Raw genomic sequence first — 25,244 nt, forward strand, 5'->3', positions numbered from 1 at the left:
TTCTGACATTCTTTTTTCTTTCTACTCTTTTATTTTGATAATGGGGAAAAAGAACTGCACGTAAGGGTTCAAGATGCCAGTTCTATTTTTAATTTGTAAGATCTGGTAAGAGAACTTTGCAAAAGGACTCAGTATCAAGACATAGTTACCAAAATTGACTGGCCAGATTTTCAGGACTGTTGAGTACCCAGTGCCTTCCACTGAGGTAGTGGAAACTGTGGTTTGCTCTTCTGAATATCTGAACCCTGCTGTGGATGTTAAGCACTTTGGAACTAATTTTTATAATACAAATATATCTTGGAAACAGCGTGTTTGCCTGAGCAGCAGCAGAATGAAAAAAATCCTCTAACTCTCTCACATTTTTTAATGCTGAGGTTAAATATGCAATCATGGGTAGGCAGGAAGAGGGTGTGCAAACTCTCTGCAACTGTATCATTTCATCATTTTTATGAGCAATGGGGATTATTTTTTTGCAAGGAACACTATGCGTTATAAAAACATCTGATTTTTTGAAACACATTTCCTGGCATCTTGGACTTCAGCAATATTTCTATTTTTCTTCTTGTGTTTTAGAGTCTTTTTTAGAGTTTTGGGTTTTTGGTTTTTTTTTTTTCACAAGCAATTTCTTGGGGTAATTATGACTAATTATATCTAACTTAGGCTACATTTATATTGCCCTATGGAAAAAATGTTTATCTTTTACAACAGTGGGAATGCTGAACTGCTTTGCTAATGCTGATTGTAACAGGGGTATAGTTTTTTTAATTCTTTTTAAACAGAAGACCTTTTATTGGTACAACACTTACTCTTTGCCATGGATCATAACTTTACTGAAAGGCCCAAATAAAAAGGAAAAGGAAAAAATAATGAAGCAAAATTCATAAATTTTAGTACACCTACCTCTTGTACTGGAAAAGTCCCACGGAAAATAGTTTTGTTCTCTATTATCAACCCATCCCCTTTCATAAGCACTGCACTTTTTTCCCCAGCACAGGTGAAAAAAGAGAGCTAGTGTCCTGGGAATTTGTATGCTTCATTTACTAGCACCCGGTGCATCTCTTCCTCTCTTGCCTTTTCTCCCTGCAAACATATATAGTAGATTATATAACACAGAAAAGGTGGGAAAGTCCACACAACTGCTTCTTTCTAGGGAAACATGGCAATGTGGTTTTATTGCATTAAATAATGCAGTCCTCCTTTGTCCTTCATGGGAGTCCTTCAAATACGAAATGAACATTTGATGATTGAAGTAAATGGTAATGTTGACTTTTTTGGCCTTCAAATGGTAACTAAAGACCTTTATTGCAGGGATTTCAGATCCTGAAGCAGTAGCAGAAGGTGGACTTTGCTGACAGAGTTCAGACTAATAAATACCAAGTCTCTTTGGTGAGCTCTACCAGAGCTTTGCTGTAGCAAGACAACTCGTCTCACCCTAAGGATGAAAAATGAAAGATTGTCATCATTCCCAAGGCTGCTTAGAGCAGGTTCTGTACACCTTTGTTTCTGGAGTAGAAATCATGGTTCCTGACTTTAGCAGTGGTTCATTGGCCAAAGGAATTTCACCAAAGAGAATCTGCCTCAGTATTTTGCTATTTAAACTATGCCTACACAATGACTTGGTATTAGAGGCAGAGCATTGACGAAGATATGTTTCTCATCTAATTGCAGTTTAAAGATTATATACATTGTATATATTACATAGCCTATATTATGTGGTGAACATCTTAAAATTGCACTTTGTTCCCACTACAATAAAATACCTATACAAATGAAGGTCCTGCTGAATTATACATCCATCTAAGTCTTTCAACCGTGCTTTGAATTTCCCTTCATAAGCAAAATGTTCAAATAAAAGAGAATTTTCCTACCAGGACACAAGACACAGCATCATATGTACTGCCCAGAAAAATGAATGCCATCTTGGGAATCAAGAGGCAGGACTTACGGATTCAGCCACGCTTTTGGGTTGCTCGCAAAACCTGGGTAAGTGATTATACTGCCTTATGTTTTTTTAAAAAATGGATAATTGCTGATCTCTAGAGCTGTAAATCTGGACCCATCTTAATGTCTGTCTTCTCACTTCCAATGGCATCCCTCTCGTTGAGCAGTAGTGACACCAGAGGAGATGTCTGTGGCCTCTGATGTGACAGCCTTTGCCTGGCATCACCTCGGAGCATGCTGATGCTACGCATCCTTCTCATCCCACACCTGCTGTGGCTTTCCTTCCATCCTTGGTTGGCTACTTTAAAATCTAACATTTCAAAGTACTGTAGAAGAGTTAGGTCTATGTTATCGTTATGGTTGGCAACACCTTTGGTAAAGAAGATATATGAACATTAGCTCTCACAGCACGTGCCAAGGATATCTTTGGGTAAACCCTACACGCAAGAGCTAGCAGCCACTCCCTCTCAAGCCACTGACACAGTTCCTGGTAGCCCAGCTGACCCGTGGTGGCCAGAAGACCACTGGGAGCTGGGTGCAGGAAGGGGAGGGATCCCTGGGCTTTGGATCAGCCCCAGGTGAAGACATTACTGGCTTTAGTTTTGCCAGACCTGGAGAAAAGTGAGACCTGGCACTGAGAAGGTATTAGGAAAAGTAGACAAGCGTCACACATCCTCAGATGTAACTTAAGTAACTTAAGTAACTTAACTTGCAACCCTCAAGTGTGTTGTCTTCTGTTACACTGGGGAAGAAAAGTGAGTGAAAACTGTCTACCCATGAATTTGCCTGACAAAAATCTCAGTTCCATTCTCAACCTAGAGATTTTTCAGTGGGATGGTGTGGGATGGGATGGAGATGAAACAGAAAAACACAGTATCCTATTTTCATTGAGTTAAATATTCTATGTTGGTTAAAAAGGAATTATTGAAGTCACAGTTTCAATTTATGAGTCCCCAGAGACCAGTTTCATGTTATATCTCTCTTACTGTCCCTTTTTCAAAGGAAGATTGAAATATCCTTGCACCATCTCAGTGAAGCTGAACTGAGGAAATCTGCAGAAGATGCAGAGTGAAAAGTAGACCCAAACCGTTCAACAAAATTGTAAGATTAGATGTTTTTCTTGCTGTTCTGGTGCTGTGTAACTTGTTTCTTGATGTGAACTTTTAACTGCCATAGCAGAATTGTAATGCATTTTTCCTCAGTATCATTTAGTTGGGCTGCTGATTTTTTGAAAAAGAAGAAAACCAAACCACAAACACACAAACAAAAAGAACAAACACCAAGCCCCTCAAATAAAATAAATAAATAAATAAAAAACCCCAAAACCTAAATGTAACACACAAAAACCCCAGCTAACTGATTTTTCCAAATGTTTTGTTCAGCTGTGGTTGTGATCAGAAAAGGATATTGGCAATCACAGCATATTTTATTAAACTGCTAATTGTTCTCATGTCCTGTACAGAACAGCACTGTGCCAGAGTTTGTGTTTGATTGTCAGCATGACTTTTTTTTTCACAGGGTGGATGCTGAATCTTTGGGGTTTTTTTATGCCATGCCTATTTTCAGATGTTTCAGATACTGAGGCGAGTAGAGCAAAGGAAGAGGTGCTGGATGGAAGTGTTAGTGTTACTATCTAGTGTCTAACACAGGTTCTGCTACGCGAGCAGCTTATTGAGACCCAAATAACCTGTGAGGAGAGTGGAAAGGTGATGGGAAAGAATGAGTAAGCTGTGACAAGCGGTACCGGTGGAACCCATTTTTGATTGGGGGTTTACAGTTCACTACTCTGTTTATTGAGGTAGAGATCTTTTTATTTTGTAATCAGAAGAAATTACATTAAAAGAAAAGAAACTAATGAGACAGTATCTGGCTGTGAGAAGAGCTGTTTACTCTTACAAGGGTGCCTCCTCAGTCCTCCTAAATGATATTTCTGACTTTAGTTTTAGAGACTTAGGGATAAACTTCCTGCCTTACTGAAGTCAAAGCAAATTTTGCTCTGGGCTTCACCAATGCTGCAAATTCAACCTGATCCTTCTGTAGACTAGGCAAACACACCCTGGGCACACACTGAAGCAGCTGCACTGCTGTGACCCTACAACAACAGTGCAGTAGCGCTCTGGCCCTCAGCGAGGGCTGACGTCTGAGCAAACACCACATTGCAGTCATTCAGGGAGTTGCTGCACCATGGAAGCTACACCATTCTCAGTGTAGAGGTGCAGAAGTACATCATATATAAAAGCTTCCTGTTCCTTTTGAGGCCCTCAGGATGAATCTGCCACTCTCCTCATGGCTTGGGCCAAATCCAGAGCCCTTCCCACAGCAGCTGATCCTAGCACCAGGTATTTCTCACAGCAAGCAGCTCAGCAGGTTCTGGCTGTGATCAGAATGGTCCCTTGTCCCCCCGGACAGGATTAGTCCTATTGTTTCATGCAACATAGATGTCACTTTTAATATTGCTTCACAGAATCTAACTTTGCATAGTGCAAATAAACTGGCAATGGCACCTTATGTGATGCTAGTGCAGGACACTTTGCATTCAGTGTTGCAAAACAGCCTGGCTGGGCTGTGACCATTTGCTTTTGTCAGACCTCCTGAGTCAAGAATAAGTGGAAAAATCTCACAGATTACTTAGTAATGAATAATACTTCAGATGTTGTTAACGCCATCTTCTGTTGGACATCAGCAGAGGTGGCTGATGGATGAAGCTCTAATATATCTTTACTCTCAAAGCAAAAAAAAAAAAAAAAAAAAAAGCTGAGTCTTGTTCAGAAAGGGAAGAGAAAGGAATCACATGACTAATTTTACTAAAAGAAGTCCATGAAATGTTCCCTCTTCAAATTAATCCTACTGAAATCTTAAAAATCAGAAGGGGTGCCACTGGGTGTTAGGTTAGCAAGCCAGAAGCATTTACTGTGAACTTCAACTCCTCTCACCACAACTCAAGTCAAACCCATCTCCAAACAAGCAGATTTGTATTCTTGAGAGGTTTGTAACATGGGTGAAATGGCTATGTGCAACTTTCTTCTATGGAGGAGAAAAGAAAGAAAGAAAGAAAACACGGCATCTGCCATCAACCCAGAGACACTGAAGGAACAAATGAAATGAGAACTACTGGAGAGAGTTCTGTCAGAGCCCAAATGTGCTGCTGGAAAATGCCCGGTGAGAATACCCACATTCCTCTGCAGAGAAAGAAAGGATGCTGGTTAGGATTGGCAACCTACATCAGCCAAGTGGCTAGTCATACTTCAAATTACTGTTATTTATTCATTAAATAAACCAATTAAATGTCTCGCCTCACCAAATAGCCATAAGAAACATGTAATTTATCATAAAGCATAGTTCAACAATACAAATCCTGGTCCAGAGAATCAATCAGCCAACACAGATATGCTATCCAAGTAGGAGAAAGGAACAAAGAAATACCTCCATCTACCTGCTGTTTTCTCCTCAAATGCCTGGGAAATTTTGTAGACCTTATCAGCATTCCAGGTTACAAATTCCAAGCAAACTCAAAAATCAGATCCTCATAATCAAAACCAAACCATCAGCAGTTCCTTTGTTTTTCCCTTCCTGAAAGTCTGGTGTAGAGAGTGGCAGAGGCTGAAAAAAAGGTTCATGAATCTTCATGACAATTCTTAAATTGGAGAAGTAAACTATTATAGTGAAGTTAAAAAAACCCCAATCCCACTTATAGTGGAAATAAGGTGCAGGAAAAATCTCAAACTTATTGGACCACCCAACAAGTACCAAACTCAATACTTTCCTTCAAATGCTTTCTGGCTTCTTTCCTGGATAGACATGCCGCAGGCAGTAGGCTGGGACTTAACAAACCCTCTCCACCCTGCCTTCACGGTCAGCAGCTGATAACCAGCCAGAGCCGCTCTGACTCACATTGCAGCAGAGGCGATCCGGAGGGTAACATTAAAGAGCCGCTTCACCTAGGAGAGCACAACTATTAGAGTATTCAGAAGTTTTCATTACCTCTGCAGTGCGGCCACTGGGAAGCATCTCTCATCCTACAGAGCTTGTGTTGCCAGCAGAAAGGAAAGTCTTTAACACCAGGAGACAAATATATTTATTCCATCATGCCCAGAAGCAGAATTCCAAATATAACAGTTCCTTCCTCCTGTGCTCTCGGTGGCTGCAAGGTGCATACCCCATACCTAGCTTTAAGGCAGCTATGCCAGCCCTCTGTGCATGAGCAAATGTCATCTGAAGGCTAGGTTTTTCCAGAACACTGAGCCCTGGCTTGCTTCTGCTCTCACTGAGGTCATCAAGCATGACTGCCTTCCATCTGAGGAAAGCTGGACAAAATTATAAAGCACCTGAAAACCCCATTTAGAATCTCCCTTTTGCCTAGATTTAGAGATCACTGTAAACATGTTCAATCCATATCTTGTTGTGATAGGTATGTTTTTCTTCTTTTCCTCACAATCTTTTCAATTTTCTATCAACTATTGTCTGTATTAAGTGTAAAATAGGACAAATATTTTTGAAACATTCATTCCCCTGCCCCTCTTTCATGGATTTGAGCTGTAGGAAACAGAGTTATGAATCTTACATAAAGAATGGAAAGCAGTAACATGACTCCCTATATTATACATATGTAATAGAATATTATATTAGTGGATAATACAATATATGCTATGTAGCACATTGCTACATTGTAGTTTAGAGAGTATATGATATGTACTATAACATACTGTGTGTATATATATAGCATATATAGAATGTATATATGCACTATATGTATACATGCACATACATATACAGTGTATAGACTATATATAGAATATAAGAGTGCCTATTATATGTGGAATATATAATAGAGTATATATGATTGAAATGTGGCATTTATGTGCAACAGTATTAATGTGCATGGTATTCATGTGCAGGTTGCTCTGTGTTGAACAATTAATCAGGCCATATGGACTTATGTGGTATATCTTTCTGTGCACTTACACCACAGTAACCTGACTTTACCTATGACTTCATACTTCTGCAATACATGCAGTTTTCTTCCATGTCACCTATTTTCCCATGCCTCTCTGTCTACTGGATTTTGGTTAGAGAAGCTGAAGTATGAGCTGTACCAGTTGCAATGCTGACTGGCCAGGCAGTGCACGTGTTCCAACTGGCCAGCTGGCAGACCAAACCAAGTAGATAATTACTACTCTCACACTGCAGCTTTTTGTTTAGTCCTTAAAATGATCTAACTTCCATTACCAAGCCACTGACTCCACAAAGTTTGTAGAAATGCAATTTTGTTTGAATCTTCCATCCTTCTGTCAAATTTGGTTGGAGTTAACCAATAGCTGGCAGGAGGAATAAGAGACACATATACAAACTAATGGAGAGACTGAATGTATATGACACACTTTCTTGGGAAAAAAATGAAGGGATTAATATTCTTAGGCACTTCAGAGTTATGTGTCTTGTCTAAATTATTTGTCTTGGTCACTTCTACACTCAATGAAAATGACTGGTGTATTCAGCAGGCATTTGACCCAGTTTAGGACATGTAGAAGAGCACTGCTTGGATAAAACATTTATAGTACTATATAGCATATGGGCAGCTATTGATTAAGGAAGGCTGTTTGTTGGTTTATCACACCCATTAGTTGAAGCAGAAGCTGTGTTCTTCAGTGACCCTAGCAACCAGCCTCCAGCAAGCAGCACATTCCTGAAGAGGAACCAAATCTGTCATTGTGCAGTTACACCTGACCTGTGTTTCTCCAGACACATCCTCTTCTTATAGCTCAAATTTTATTCAGAAAGAAAATAATGACAAAGTTGGACACGATTTTAATTCCTGGCAAAATTACTAGTGACCAGACAGTACTGCTAGGTATACAAAAGATCCAGACAAGTGGGCTTTCTGCAAATAGAGAAAATTTGCAACAGGTCCAGTGCAGGCTGGATGTGTCAGGCTTCTTGCACAGGCACACATGAACCACCTGGGCAGCCTTTTTCACCTGGCAGATTCGCTGCAGTTACCTGCAGAGGGCAAGCATAACTGGTCTGACACAGTCTGGGCACATCAGGCTTTCCGTGTGTGCATCACATTTCCCTATTTGGGGAATTCCAAGGGAAATCCTTGTTATAGTTAGAAGTGTTGGAAAACATTAACAAGACTATTTTTCAAACAGTAATTTCAAAATGTGCAAACCCTCACTGGAGTAAAGTAACACAGCACAGAGAATGGCATAAGTGTGGAGCATGAAAGAATTACTGGGTTTGCAAACACATGGCTAAGCAAAGGCTTATTAGGAGAGTGCTGTAAGATTCAGCAAAAAAGGGTGAGGTTTACAGACACGCTCACATCAAAGAAGACTTACCATTTTCAATATTGAAATCACGACCAGTCACAGCTAGTCTCTATGGATGCAAAGAGAAGTTCTGAAAGCAAAGTTCTGATGTAATTTGCTTTTACATCTTGAAATACTGTATTTATGTTCCTTAATTTAGAGTGGTGCTAAATTTTAAAGTATTCTAGACCACTGATGAAGCCAATGCAAAATCTTTATATCGTCAGTAAAGAGAAAAGTAATCTACTAATAGGGAAGCAAACCAGATTTAATCCCTAAAGATGAAATCAGCCCAGCCGTAGTTTCAGGAAGCCTCCCTCTCAAGTGATTCGGTCTGTGGTTCATATTTTGATTCTTGCTCTCAGTTGCCACCTAGAGAAGCTCTTTGTTGACTGGTGACCTGATGAGCTATTCCCATCCCTTGGGCCTATTTCAGCCCCCAAATTCCTGGAGTTGTTTGTTAGTACAAGCAAAAAGTATAAGCATGTCCACTGTCTCTATCACTGCTAGAGTCTGCACAAAACAGCAGCATACTCCTTCAGGTCCCTCAAAACCTCCCCTTTGTGGTGGCACCTGCAGTCTGCAGTGCGAATGGACTACAAAGACCTGTAGTTATTATATTAATTACAGCCATTTGGCTGTCCCTTATGATCTTCCCAGATGTATATTGTGTTCATTTGTTGCCTCTGCCTGCAGACTATGAGGTCCTTATAGCAGGAGAACCTTTACTGTTCCTTAGTTGTATGCCCTGTAATTAGCATGGTGGTTGTATCGTGCTACAATCCTAGACTGTAGCTACAAGAAAATGCCTTAAAATGCAGGTTTAGGTCTAGGCAGAAGCCGAGTTTGCCTAGGGACTCTCAGGAAAGATAAACAAGCTGTAGCCAAGCCTGCTTCACCCATAATAAAGCCTGAAAAGCAGGCTAGCAGCTGCTGCTGAAAGAGGGGCAGCAATGTGTGTGGTGGCAGCCTCTTCCAGCAGCCACATTCTCTGCTTGCATCGACTGTGGTCTCCCCATGTACCAGGAGCAGCAAGCTCAGCTCTTAAGGAGTGTTTCCTGGTCCTTCACCACATTGGTCTTTTCTCCATACCTCACTTTGTTTTCCCTGGCAGAAGTTCCCTTGGCCTTGGCAAAAGAAACTGTGTTCTTGCGTGCTGCCTGAGTAGCCTTGAACTGGCACCATCTTTACACATAGAAACATCTATGAATAAATTTCCAATTTTGAGGCTTGCTCAGCTCCTATTCAGTCATTGAACATTGAACTTCAACATATTTTAGTTCATCTTAGGTGGGAGATGAGTATTCAGAAAAGGTGGTGGCTAAATGCCAGTCTTTCTCAATTCTCTCCAAAGCACACATGGAACAAAAATGCAGACATATATAATGCTGTATTTATTAGAGGTAGAAAAATAGAAGGGTATCTGTACAACCATGTCTAATACTTTGGTCAAGCTGTATTCATTCTATACACAATTATTTTTCTATGTGTGAATCAAAACAGAGGCTTTTTTCCTTGCTATCAATAAAGGACAATGTCTTATTTATGCAGGTGCAAAGTGCTCCGTGTGTGTGCACCCTGTCCTAGGTGAATGCAGACCCTGACTTGGAAACCATTTGAAAAATACCACTGATTTGTTTTGATTTTTTTTGCCAGCAAGGATTGGTCATGGGGTCAACATATGGGACTGATTTAGGGCATTATTCAAATGAGCACCCTCTGCCGCTGCTTTCTTGCTCTCCCCCAAACCAGCAGCAAAATATTTCAGCCATCAAAGCACCAGTCATTTTGGTAAAAGATACATCCTAATCCTCAGTCTCTGAGTTACCCCTTGATGATTTATCCAGACTAGCTGCTTCTCTAGTCTCTGAAATCTTCCCCATGTTATTATTTAAAAAGTATGGAAATACATGTAGCATACAAAACGTGAGCATGCATTTGTCTGCTTTCATTTGTGTGTTTGTGCTGGTGGTGGGAAGTTTAGTGTTAAGGATGACCTCATGTTGCAAAATTCATCTCTGCATATATGTTTTGCTAATGCTCTGGAGTGTTCTGATCAGTGTTCTGGCAAGGTCAGTGGCTGGGATTAAAATGTTCTAAATTGTTAAAATGGACGTGATTTAAAAATATGTCCTCCCTTCTAGCAGTTTTTCAAATACTTCCCAAATGTCTGGAGAAAAAGCAGAAGCAGGAGTGAAAATTTTCAGCAATTATATAAGCTGTTGTACACTAGCGCCACAGCAAGGTCTCCCTCCTGAGCACTGAGCATGCCGCTTTGTGCTTACAGCAGAGGGAAAAATGATCTGACAAATTTCAGGTGGTAGCAAAAGCAGTGGAAGAGAGTAGTAAAGATTTAATTCAGGTACTTCGCCACGAAAAGCTAATAGTTACATAGTAACATCTTTCTTGGAAAGTGGTGATGAGTAGCAACTGAGAAACCCAAGGAGAAACTGAAATCTGCTACTGTCCACTTGCAGGATGAAGCTTGGCCAAACTTTAGAAGAAAACTAGAGCAGCTGGACTTGGTTAGGGCCACAGCAGATAGGTCAGATATCTGTGTGCTGGGGTCTGCCCATGTGATGCAGACACACGCACAAACATGTACAGAAACATGCACACTATGTGCATATCGTATGCATACTGTGAACAAAAAGTCCACTGGAGAAATTAATAATCTAGACAGCTAATGTAGCAACAGTACCTAACTTGCAGATGTCTCAGGTTAGAAGAAATGAATCCCACCTGGAATTACTTTATTTTTATCAATACCCTTCCCTGATCAATTGTACTGGTGCTTATCATTTATAAGCTGTGTTCTGTGCTTCCACAGGTGATATGTTTCTACATTTTCTATGTTTGACTATAAGAAAACTCTTCTTTAAAATATAGCCTTAAATATGCTTGCATAGAGGAGATGTAAGGTCAGACAAAGAGTACCAGAATTCACAAGGGCCAGAATTCACTGTATTGCCAAGGAAGGCAGCAAACTGGCAACCTTACTGCGTCTGTCATTGCACCCCTATCTAACCTTGCAAGGAGGGTAATCAGAGTCCAGTATTTTAATACTGGGTGCTAGACACTCGGTTTTGGTTATCACTACAGACCTGGGCCCTGGTACAGCCAATGATGCTGCTTCATAAGTCAGCCCCAGCTTCCCTTTGGGAGTACGGCAGCAAGTGCCAGGGCAGGTACTCACATGAGGACATGGACATCATCTGTTTCCTATAATGCCATTCTCCTCTCCTTCAGTCCCTGTTCAGCTTGCAGCACACAAAATAGAGTATTTTTAAGAATTGCCTGGAGTGAATTGCCTGATCACAGGCCTCCTGTCAAGCCACGTACCTACAAGTAGACGAACTGTTTCTGCAGCTTTACAGATGCTTAAAAAGAGATCTTCAAACCTTAGAGAAAAGTGAGAACCTGAGTGTTTTGTTGCTCAGCTTCCCCCACAGAAAAAAGAATAAAGTACACAGGAAAAAAACAACACATTGCTCAGTTTATAAACTTTCACCGTGGGATGGGGCAGCTATACGCATGCACTTAATTTATGTTGTCCCCCACAATGACTGAACACACAGGGGACAGGAAACTTGACACTGACTGATGTGAAAACTTACAGCATATAAAATAACTAACTGAAAACTCTCCTTCCCTAACTCAGCTAATGTGAGGCTCTCCCAAATGTGCAAGAGAGTAATCAGCTTCTTAATAACTTTATTTGAGCCATGGGACTAGGAGATAGATGATTATTTTCTACCTTGTTTCATTTATGTGGTACCCGATAGTGTGCTCCATCCTATCCCTGAACAGCATGGGGAATGCTGTTGCATAGCTTTTCCTCATACAGGTCTTTGCTTATTACTCCTTCTTTCTCTTTCTTTTTTCTCTCCTTCATCAACTCCAACCAACAGATCTCTCCTACTCTTTCTCACTTTCTGTTTGAAGCTTTACCACTACCTGATTATGTTCAGGTTAGTTTGCAGATATACTGGCCATGTATGTGGAGGAAAAGAAGGTGTAAAGACATGGTGGCAATCTATGGAGATGAGGTTTGGAGGCTTCCCTGCTGGTTCCTGAATAAGACAGCAGTAAAGAAGCCTTTGCTCATACAGAGATGTGTCCAGGACCTCTTGGATATCATCTGTTTCCAGTAATGCCCTGATGGTGGTTTCTCACAGGAGGTTTCATTTCCTGCTTGCAGAGGTGCTTGAAGAGGAAGATTTTCTTCAAGCTAAAATGATGGTCCCAGTGAAACCCATCTTGGAAAACAATATAATAATTCCATGAAAGAAAAAAGTCGGTAGGCATCTTGAGGATGAATTTCTTTGACGGTGTTCGGGATTTGTGCATGAGCAGTTTGCTAAAGGTTAACTACGCTCCAGGATCAGTCTTTTTTCAACAGCCATCTGCATTTTGGCCAGAATTAACTAGGATGTCAGGAGTTAAGAGAACAGCTTGTATTTCAAAACACTTCTTCTTACAAAAATGACTTGTGCAGACCACAGCTGACCGTTAATGGAGACTTCCATTAAGATTAAAAAACAAATAAGCCACTCTCATTGAACAATGGTACCACGTAGGTGGGAGGGCAAGGTTTGTATGTTTGGCTGTGTCTGTACTGTGGGACCTGGGAGTGCATCCCAGATGCAAATTTGGAGCATCTCCATGGGACCATGGATGTGTCTGTCCTTTCCTCTTTCTCTCTCCTGCCAAACTGGCAATCAGGCAGCTGCAAAGCCCCACTCTCTAGATGTGGCCATTGAGTACTTGTCAGGGAATTAAAGGATGGCAATTGTGTGGGATGCAGGACACATACCCTCCTCTTTTAGGAACACAGCTCTAATTATAGGGCTAGGGTTTTTTGTCTTAATTACATGGGTATTTCATCAAGAATAATTCATTTAGCACTGGTAGAGTAGTTCCAAAGTAAAATGTGTAACTGAGAGCAGAATTTAGGATCAGGATTCAATATACAGAAACAACAAATCTGTAACTTACTATATTTATGGATGTAATTCTCTGAGACCACATTTGTTCCTGTATAACTCTATTCAAATCAATAAAATTACACTGGGGATTAATTCACTCCTTAAATTTAACCACATTGAAAATAATTATAATGTCCTATGACTATAATATTTTCATTTTCCAGGGGAAGAAACTTGCCAATATGTAATATGGTCTCATGTACCTGATTGCACATTACTTTCAAATCTGTGAGAGCCTGCAAGAGTGGTAAAGCTGAATAGGTCATGCTGTTTAGGTTGGAAAAGGGCCAGCTGCATCACTGGCTGAACATTGAGGCTGCTTTCAAAATGGATGCACAAAAACGATGTTGAAATGGTACGACATGTGTCGATTACTAAATTTCAAAATGTCTTTGTTGTTTCAGTAAAATTGTTTGTGTGCAGCAAAGGGGGCCCAGCCCTAAGAGGGTCACGGCAGCTGCAATTCATGCTGACCTCATCAGGAGTTGGAATTGCAGCTCTGGAAGCTAAAGGATTTGTTCGAGTCACATTGGTCTGGTACATGCTTAGAGAAGCATCTTTAGAACCACTAGAATCATAGACATAAAACTCACACAAGCTTGGTACTAACAGAGGTCTTTAAGACTGCATGCTGTATTCATTTTTGGAATTCATGGTCTCTGTATTATATAGGATGATTGGTAATTTTCTGAAAGATAAAAGTAGAAAATACTGAGCTCCTGAGGAAAGGACTGACCTTTATCCCTTTATTTCCATCAGTCAGAACTTCACAAATATTTTTAATAAAATATAACATCATACACAAATATTTTAAAAAGTGGAAAAAATTTCCAGTCCCTTAAATTCTTACAATATTTTAGGTGGTTTTTTTTTTCACAACACCTCTTACAATATTTTAGTTTAGTTTTGTCTTCAACAAGACCTAGAAATTCATAATTTCTTACTTCAAAATACATTTTTGGAAATGGAAACTTTTCAGGTTTTTCAGTAAGAAGTTTTGTTCTCCAGATTTTGATAATCTATTCTCTCCCAAAGTTACCTTTAAAAAATTCAGGGTATTGAAGCCAGTTTGTTTCAATTATTTGAAGCGAGTGTAAGGTGGTACAAAGAAAAGAAATACAAATAAGAATGTCTCATGAATTTGCTTTCCCTTTCAAAATTAAACATTTTTATTTTAAAACCCACAACTTTAAAATCAGGTTTACAAGAATTCAGTAACACTATCCAGGGAATAATCAGTATTGATAAGGAGGAATTATGTTGAAACAGGTGATTTTAATCTGGGCTTCAAGTGATTATGGGTATTTTTAATGCCTAGTTTGCAATGCTAAAAATCCTGTCACCTGAATTTTTGCACCAGCTTTTGCGATCTGCAAAAACATCTTTTCTTTCTTACATACTGTTATATGCTACATCATTACCTTGCAGATTTACTCTCCAGCCAGGTGCCACCACCAGTTTAAGAAAGGTTTGACTTTGTGGTACAAATAGCTCTAGGAGTGTGTAGATCTAAATGTCATCATCTTAGCATAGGGTGATGATATTCTGTTTTGACACAGTGTCATCACGCTGCATCCCAGTAGGAAGATGTTTTGACACAAAGTGCTGACAAAACATCAAAATGTTAACAATTGCTCTTTAATATTCATGTGTTCTGTGATGCCAGGAGCATACTAACTGATAATAGCAAGACACAGGGTCAGTAAAGACTGCTGTTAAATATACTTATTTATTTTTTATACAAACAAGTTCCTATTTAATATTCCTACCCAAGTGAAGGTGAACACATGTCCTCCATAAGGACTACCAAAAAGGATGCTACCAACCTAGCATCTTAATCTAGAGAGAAGGAAAAAAAAACCAAACACACACACACATCCCCCTTTTTTCTAACTTCTTTTTTCTGTTTTCATAATGCACAAAGAAAAACGAACTCATGGTCAAAAACAGCAGTGTAGAGCAAGACTGATATGAGAGACTGCAAGTAACATTTGGTAGAAACTATTAAAACTGCCTACCTGTGAAAGAACAGACCTGTATAAAAGGATTGTCTTCCAAGAAACATCTCAAGATTTTGGGGTGTGAGGCACAGTGAGGGGAAGAAAGATTTCAGGCTGAACAGAGTCAGCAAGGAGCCAGCCTTCTTGGGGTCCCAGTTAGCTAGTCTGCCCAGAAACCCACAGCTCAGCATCTTGGACAGACAAACAGCCAAGCAAGCAAAAGAAATGCAAGAGGTTTGCACACTAAGGCTGGAAGCAGTGACTCTATCAACTAGCTCACCTAAGGCAAAACCTCTCAGGTAAGTTTCACAGTATGCTTCACAGAAGGGATGCAAGCAGCATCCAACCAACCCATTTTACTTAACCAGACGCCGGGTTTAACCTGCATAATAGCCTTGTACAATGCACTGGTCAGCAGTTGGGGCAGAGAAGCCGTGAACTGAGGCTGCCCACCAGCCAGGCTGAGAGGAGCAACAGCATGACACTGTGCTGAAGGAAGGACTCATACAGTCAGCTGTTCTTCCCACTGTCCAGCCTCTGTTCCTACACAGCACAGGCACGGAAAGCTGCACAACAACCACATTATTCATAATATTCCATGACGTTAATTTTATTTTCATCAATCAAAGTGTATTAATATTTTTAGCCACTGCAAACTATTTTAAGGCAATGCTAATAAACCAGTAAAATAATTATTTTACTATATAGAATGAATAGTACATGGTATGACACGTATCTGGCATTTTTAAGATGAACCACTCTGGAAGTATTGACAGTTTTGATAATTTGAGACCTGAAGTTGTTTTCCAGTCTTGAGTTACCCTTCTCTTTATCACTTTATATTTGAGTTTATAGGGTTTACCAGAAAGAAGTTGACATACTGAGAAATCAGAAATAACTCTGCAGAAATTTTCAAGCCACAGGTATGCCTAAGTACTGTGAATTAGCATAAATATAAAATTATTCCTCATCGTCTGCAAGTACGTAATACTATGCATGCAAATCCATTCTGCTTTGTGAATAGAGCTATTGATTTCTTTGGATTTATCAAATGATTAAAATATACTCACTTGCATAACTGTGTGTGCAGAATCAGATCCTTAATAAAACCTGTGCCTGGACATGTTACTCTTTCCTTATGAATTTTCACTAGCTGCAACAGCGTAGGCTTGCTATTGTTATAGTATTGAATTACTTGCACTAATGTTCATGAAAGTTAAATTTCTTCTCTTTCTTTAAAAGGTGAGAGCCAAGGAGAGGCCCACATGTTCTCATAGGCTGAAACAAACAATATTTTATTCTAAAGGATTATCATTAATGTAAAAATTTGGTCCTGAGCCCATTTCTCCAAGGATTAGTCTCTCCAAAGTTTCTGGCACACGTTTAAGTTACATTTGAATATAATGAATGACTGTCATGAAGAATGGCCGTAACCAGCAGCCTGTGATCTCCGAGGCTGAATCCTGTAATAGTTCACCACCTTCATTTCTTATTGACTTCACTAGGAGCCAAAGTACTTAGAACAAAACCTGACTGGATGATGACAATTCTCTTTCATGCAGCTTTCAAGGTTTAACATTTGTTTTGGTTTCATGTTGAACTGTCTATTATTGTACTGAAACCTGAACTGTTCAGCTAGGACCCTGAGCGGCATTCCTTGATTTACTTCCACACCACCTTGAATCTGGTAAAAAACTGAAATCAGTTTTCCCAAATGAATGCAGTAAGATGCAAGACAGCCTACTCTTTCTCAAAAAAAAAAAAAAAAAAACCTCAAAAGTGCCTTGCGGCTCAAAACTCCAAAGGAAAAACAATAAACCTGAGGGCTTTTGTCCAAGTAACTCCTAGATGTGAACCTCAGCCCTTCCTTGGCTCTGGGTCCCTGGGTGCTGCACAGTTTTTATGTCACTGGTGCCCAACGCACAGGCCCTTGGGCAATGCCCACATATATTCATGCAGCCAAGGAGTGTTACTGGGGGGTGTGTGTATTAGCCTTGGGTTTCCACTGCAGGCAGTGAGAGCAGGAGCGTGCACTACCATCCTGCCCACATGGGCACTCCAGTTTGTTCCACTGTGACAGCATACATGCATTCACAGTACAATTCCAAGTTGTTTCTAGAGGAAATCTGTAGTTAACAGCTGATTGGGCTTTTATAAAAATGTATGTAAGTGGTAAACATATGCTTTAGGGCTGGGTTCCTTAGCAGATGGATATAATTATTGTGCACTGTTAATTTATAGAGCCACGTAGGAGAGGTGCAGGCTGTCCCCCTTTCTTTGCTCCTTCATGCTTCCTGACGCAGCCAAGCATCCAGGCCTGCCTGTGCATGCCACAGAGTTATCTGCATATGCCCAGCAAGCCTGATATGCTCATCACACATGTGCTGGCCATCTGTACGGTGCATGTGCAGGAGGTTCAGCAAGCCACTGCTTTTCTGACTGTGATTTCCTGGACAAAGGAATGGAAGCCATATCCACACACACTCACACCGCACTGAGGGTGTGTGACCACACACTTGGCCAGCACGCCAGGGGCTGAGTCCAGCCCCCAGAGCGCGGCTGACTTCAGCTGTGGGTCCGCCTGTTTGTTGTGAGGTTTTCTCCTTTCATTTCTAGTCATTCTGTCAGTGCCTGCATTGATCTCCATTTGACTTACCTTTCAGAGCCCAGACAGACTGGGGAAGCGATTGGCCTCTACAACTGAAACCATGTGAAAGGTCTCTGAGCAAATCTTCTCACTTACTCAATTATCCCTTCACTGAAGTGATTTGCACCGCCGTGGGCGGGGAGACCTGAACTCCCAGTGCACCATGCTCATTTATCAGGTGAAATGAGGCAAAGAAAGCAAGGTCAGTGAGTGTCCATGCTGCTTACAAGCTGCAGAGCCCTCAAGCCTGTCATTGCCCAGATTATTTAAAAACTCATTCCCTTCCCAGCATATGATCCCCTTTATCAGCAGCTGCTCTCCACTCACTGGCAAGAGAAAGCTTGTTAGCCTTTGTCACCACGTCCAAGAGAGTGATGGGCACTACACACAAAAGCCGCAACAGAGAATGTAGTGCCCATGCTAGTGACAGAGGCTTTCTTCAGTCTTGGAGCATTGGCTGAGAAGATCCTCATTCCTCTGGTATGTTTTGATGGAAATCAGTATTGGCAAGAAGACAACTCAGGAACGGGCAGATGGAAAATGATCACTTAAAGATTGTTTGGCTTTTTCATCCTTGGACAAGTAACAGCAATAAAACGATATTACTCAGCAAGTTTCAGTGAACCATTTTAGCCTGGTTTGTTGTGGAAAGGAACTTCTTATGGCCTTACTGTCTATCTGTTTTCCTTTCTTGTTCCTAACAATTCCCATATCTACCAAGTTTCGGAGAAAACTAGGGATCTTTAAGAGAAAGATTTAATTCCTGGAAGTTTTGTGAAGATAGGTGTCCCCACAGAGAAAAGAAACCCTGTAAGTGTCCCAGCTAATTCTGACCTAGATCTGTAGGACAGCAAACTTCAGTACTTTTGGTGAAACACCAATTACTTGCCACTTTTACAGTCAGTTTTAATAAACAAACTGGGTCTAGGCCAATTACAACATTTGCGTATCTCTGAAGCCAGTATGTTAACAAGTAAAAATATTCAACAGGAACACTTGGTGAAGAATTTTTTAATGTTTGTATATGTATTTTTAAAGCCTAAACCCTATCTTTGAGCATTACTCTAATTCTAATTAACCCTAACATGAATGTGATTTGCTCAGACACATTTTCATGCCTACAGGAGATACTCTCATCACCCTATCTAACACAGAAGATTGTTCTGGGATCATGGACTGTCAGTGTTCTCCTTCATGATCAAAGCAGAGCTCTATTAGTAGGACTTTGGAGGAAAATGTATCCTCCCAGCTGTTCCTGCCTCTAGTTTGCACCAGGATTTTACAGATAATCCACCCAGGAGCCCTAGCTTCTCACTAAGTACTTACTGATTATGGTTATGCTGCCAGGGTTGTGTTTTCATGTTTGCTGTCCGCATAGTCACCAGTTCTGATTATAAGGGTGCATTTTGAAAGAAAATGGTGCATTTTGTCTTCAACAACACGGTAAATCACTGAAGAGCTCCAGTGCTGCTGAGAAATTATTGCTGAGTTTGGGATTTGCTAGAAACCCAATGTTATATTGTATAATATACATCCAATAAAAACCGAATGTTATATTGTTATAATGTAAGGCTATATTGCAAGCCAGTAGGAGGTTGGCTTGCTGTGGGCCACTAACAGTTCTATTACTGCCTAAGACCATGTTATTTGTTTCTTATGTCTAGTTCTGTGATCTATACAGAAAAAAAAAACAAAACCCCCCAAAAACCCAAAAACCAAGTTAGAAATTTACTACATGTTTTAAACTACATTCTTCATCATTTGGAGTGTGATGGCAGCACATGGTGTGAGATTCTTTTTTTTTTTTTTTTTTTCTCTGATGGGCAGTTCAAAGCACATGGGAAAAATCCCTCAGCCAGGTTAGAAGCCACTTTGAGTGGGCGCTGCTGTTGAGGAGGCCAGGTCAGCTTTCAGAACTGATGCTTGAAACATTACCACAGAGCTATGGCATGGCTTTCAAGGACTGAGAAACCCATAGCTTGTAATGCTGTGAGGGCTTTTCACCCAGCTTGGTGCCCACTTGTAGTCAGAGCCTTATGAAAAACCAGTGAGGGACTAATAGTGAGAAGAAAATGTGCCTTCAGCCAGTCTGAGAAGCCTAGATGCCTCTCCTGGATGTCATCTTGATATTTACTTGACAGATTATTGATATTTGGCTATTGAATGGTAATTCTCAGAATATCCATCCCATTATTTGTGTCTAGATTTGGCACTTGGGGCTGTCAGGCAAAGGGATTTCATCAGCTTTCAAGATCAGATAAAACCTGATTATAATCATATAGACCAAGTTTGGCTATTCCTCTTTTCCTGTACTTTAGAGGGACATCAGTAGGTCTGCTTATCCTGGCATCAAACCCACCAGATTTCTTTTGATTTAAACACAAATGCTATTTTCTGCCTTACAAACAAGCAGGATACTCTGGCCTTGATTCTACTGCTCTTCCTCACACCTACATCTTCAAGGTAGGCAGGGTATGAGAATAGCTGAGTATATATATGCTTCTTTCATAGAAAATCTTGGGCCAATGGTGAGCACGTTCACCAGCCAAGAAGATGAGCGACATGTGAGGGATGAAGGAATCCTATCGCTACCGTATGAAGATAGGAAATGTCTGACCAGCAGCTGTTTCAGAAGTGATACACCTTTTTTTTTTTTTTCCTTTTAACATAAAACAAATGTTTACTTAACAGAAATTCTGGGGCTTCATCTATGTAATGGGGTTCCTTTAACAAGATGCTTTGTATTTTACTGCCTTTTTTATTCTTGTCTCTGAACTAGACTTTTCAGTGCAGGGCTGGCATGAAAGCAGTAACTATACTTACATGGGCTTTCCCGTGGAGGGCTGGCCAAGCAACTGGCATTGCAGAGGGCACCCCTAAGAACAGCTTTGGAAAAGGCTCTGGGGCCACGTCCCCACCCCTCCTCATGGAACAATGAAAACATTGCTGATTATCCATTTCTCCAATTTCTTGCATGCTTGAAGTGTGTGAAGCTCACGGTTTAAAGCTCATGTGTTATTTGTGTAACATTTCTGGGGCCAGATTTTGACCCTGTGCCATCGGCTGCATTATGGGTTGGCAAAGAAAAGATCTGATGTCTGCTGATGGTCTCCATTGCCATGGTGAGTTTGGCGGCAGCTCTGCAGAGGCACATGTCTCTTCTGCAGTTTACACATCTCTGCTGACTGGTGAGGAAAGGGGCAGTATCATAAGGTTTGAAGTTTTCACACAATGCAGCTGCTTCTCACAGGCAGTGTCAGACGAGAAACTGGAATGAGAGCTGTAGGATGGTCCACTTCAGAGTAGCACCCTAAGGCAGCTGAAATTGATGGGAATCTTATTTTTCTTCCTGGTGAGCAATTCCAGGTCAGCTTTGCTCCTGTAGGAATAGCTGTGTGTAACCACAATATAAGGAACAGGCTAAGCAAGCAGGGGAAATGCATGCAGGGCCTTGCTCCATGATCTGGAGTCCATCACCTTTTATCTGTGTCTCATCCTCTTTCTCTTCTATTTAATGGTAAGTATCTCGCAGCTGAGATTGCCTCCTGCCACAGGTACACTCAGTGCACAGCAGTGTGCTGATATCAGAAACTGTTTAATGGTGCAGGTAAAATAATCCAGAGCAAAAGTTTCAGTCTCCTTCTGAAACCATATGTTTTGGTGATGATGAAAATATGCCAAAGGCTAAGGTTGCACACAGAGTCAAGCTGAAACCAAAGCAAATACGTGAAGATCGAGCATATAACTGCCTTTCCCTTGCTGCAGAGCTGTTGGATTCTCTTCTCCTTGTACATTACATTACAGCTGAGCTTTTTTCTCCTTGACTATAGACTGGATCTACTCTCTTCATTAAAGTACAGTTCTGAAGGCTGTTAACAGGGATGAAACAAAGTTCCCAAGTAAGGGAAAAAGTTATCAGCTGCATTTTCTGAGCTGGCAGGCTCTGAAAAAAAGCATCTATTTTTTATGCATGAGTCAAATACAAGAGCTTGCTTTAAGAAGGGCTTGGGTTTTGATAGAAATCTTCGTCCTAGAGCACTCGCCCTGTTGAGTGCTAAATATCTTTGATGAATATGGAGTGCAATATGGTACACAGATGACAGAGCAGGCGTTTAGAAAGTACAAAACAAAACAAAAAAACCTAACCCTTGGACAGCGAGATTAAGCAGATAGGATGATACTACACAGAACTCTGAAGATGCTAGATGCGCGGACATGCACTAAATCACAGCCTTTTATAAAGTCATGCAGGCTGCCATTTCAGATCTATCATCAGCTCCAGTGAACATGATGGACTATCTGGTGAGTAGGTGAAGTGCCATGCTAACAGATGGGTATGAAAGTAAGCAGGCAAGAGGCTGCACAGGAGCTTCAGGATGGGCCCACTCAGGTCACAGGTGAGACAGGAACAGGGAAACTTTCATGTTGTTTTTGTGGTTTCTACCTCTTGGTGTCAGCGCATGCCATTTGCATGCCTCTCTGTGGCTGGATTGCTGCTGAAGAGTTATAAAACAGCTCTTGTGTGTGCAGAAGGTGGGATCTTTAAAACCCAGCTACTGTCAGAGCTTCAGGAAAGAAAGTAGAATGAATGTGAAAATGAAAACGTGCACAAAATCTCTTCTCGTTTCATCATCACAAACCCCTTCTGGAGTCAGCAGAGGTCTGGGTGCCTTCAGCCAGCCCAGTGCTGTCTGCATGGAGCAGGTATGGAGAATGTTTCTTCCTCAGAGATGTCATCTTGCAGGCAAGCCCTGATGATGAACAGGGCCTTCTGTGTGGTCACAGCATGACCAAGTGATTTTCTTTTAGTGGGTAGAGATTATTCTAGTGGCTTTGGCTTCTCAAATTGAAAGCAACTTTCTTGAGCAGCAATCTGTTTATTTAATCATTTGCCACACAGTATGCATAGCTGTCATGACAAAAATCTGCCTTACTGTGTCAGCCAAAACTGATTTTTTGCAAATAATTACTTTTTATCTTGCTTCATGTTTGAGGAATTAAGTCCCCCTTGATATAGCATCTTTTTTCTCTCTCAAGGTTCTTCAGATGAAATACATTGCAGCTTTACAGTGCTTGTCTATCATTTATATTATTTTTGTTTCAAGGCACCAGGTCAAACTCTGTCCTCACTTACTCTCATGCAACCGCAGAGACTTCAGTGTGGCTGCAATCGAGGATGGAATCTGACCCATTGTGTTTGTTTTTAATTGGAATATGCATGACTTCATGTTGCCTTCTCCTTTATTTTAATCTCCCAGGGCAGTCTGAAAAATCAGATGTTGAATCTCAAGAGATTTCTCCCCAGTGAAATATTCTAAATATGTCAGGAAAAATGTTTTGTCAATTCCAGCTTGTTGATTCACCCCAGCCAGCTGGCTGGGCAGGCTCAGCCACTACATGCTGCCATACAAACTGGGAGGTCGGAGCTGGGCGCATGCAGGCAGGATGGTGGGGCCATGTGCTAGAGCAGATTGGATGGATTCCACATATTGTAGTAGATGATGTGCTTGATCTTCTGAGGGAAGGAGAGGTTGCAGCCAGCTGTTGCTCAGGACTTCATTTAACTGACTGAAGTAGAGAGAAGCTAAGGCTTATCCCTGTGCTTTCACCATCCTTGACTAGATTCTGCCCTGCCCTTTCTACCAAAGGCATCAGTGGTGGTGCGCCTCTGAAGACGGAGGAGCTGGAGGCTCTGCCTTGTCAGCCGCCAGATCCGCTAATATTCACTGAAGGGTTCCACACAGACAAAAAGCACTTCAGAAATTGCCTTTCATGAAGATCTGATATATTTTTTAGCTTTATTGAAAATAAAAAGAATTGTTGACTTTTGATGTGGCTAATCATTAGAATTAAGGATAAATTGGCCTTTTTCTTTCTTTTACAAAACTGATCAGGATCCTGCAGATAATCTGGAAAGTTGTCATTTATCTCTGGCACACCAAGAGATTTCCCAAAAGAGGTGGATTTTCATTTTGCAGATTATGTGTATTACAATAGCAAAGGAAAGATGGTAATGATGGTCACCACTGTGGCCATGTTAAGATCATCCCCTTGGTTGGGGATGGCTTGGATAGCCATTTTTTTGAGACGTATTTTGAGAAAACACTAGTTTCATATTGACATGTGACCTTGTGGAAAATGAACATCATGCCACTGGTGCCATGGAAGGACACTGAGGTGTTTAACAAATCAGAAGGGAAGTGTGTGCCAAACCAACAAAACCACTTGTCTTCTGGAGGTGCAAGTTCTTTCCTTTGAAACCATGAATTTGTTAGCAGAAGCCCTCTGTGCTAATGAGGTTTTTAATACTAGAGAGTGTTTATGAAATTGAGGCATGGCTGTTTCACTGAGGGTTATATTTTCATAGCACTTCAAGTGTTTAGATCTGCATATTGCCCTTGCCTTGGATCACAGCCCTAAAGACCAAAACAATACTTTAGGTGCCTTAGTGCAAAATGAGCAGGAAACCAACCAAAGCAAAGGAGCAGGCACAGAAAGCAATACACAAAGAGACAAACGATACAAAGCAGAACCAGACTTAGACATCAGAGTTCAACCCACAAAATATTGTGAGGAGTGAACATGTGAAAGAGAAAATTCTTCCAGGGAAAGTAGTCACAAAATGGTTTCTGAGAAAGCTGCAGGGCTCCCTCATATGGGCTCCTCATGTAATATTTACCCTTTGCTCTTCTGCATTTCGCTTTGGCACACACATGACACAAGAAGGAAGGAGTCATGAACACCTTGGGATATGTTTATCTACAGAAATTTTAATTCAATTCTAATTTTAATGAAGGTTTGTTGTAGGGATTGAGAGGGATCGTTATGACTGAAAATAACTAGGAAAAAAAATTTAAAACCCCACACCTTTCTTTTGACCTTACTATACTAATTGTTATTTCACTTAACAGGAGATACACCAAAATGTCTTACAGAATTAAAATCTACAAGAGCAACATGTTGTCAGAATAACAGAAAAAGAGACTGATACACTGAATCATGGATGCAGTCAGAAGTGAAATGTTTTTTATTGCTAAGCTGTCCCATATGCCATAATGTTCTAAACCCAGAAAAATAAACTTCAGTTAATATGATCAATAATGTGATGTTTCCTCATAAAATGCATACGCTGCTTTGTAGATCATTAATGGAAAGAAGGTTTAAAAACACCTGTTCTAGGCCATTGGAATAAATGTCATATTTTGCATATGCTTCTAAAAATTACAGCGCAATATTAGCCCAATTAATTTAAGTGGCTCAAAAGCTACACCACCTACCTTCTCACTGGATAACTTACAGACTTTCAACTGTCTTCAAGTGGTCCCTTCTGACTTATGCTCAGGGTTGTCACTGTCAGTGT

Source organism: Falco naumanni, chromosome 6 (assembly GCF_017639655.2).
Source record: "Falco naumanni isolate bFalNau1 chromosome 6, bFalNau1.pat, whole genome shotgun sequence".
NCBI classification, from domain to species: Eukaryota; Metazoa; Chordata; class Aves; order Falconiformes; family Falconidae; genus Falco; species Falco naumanni.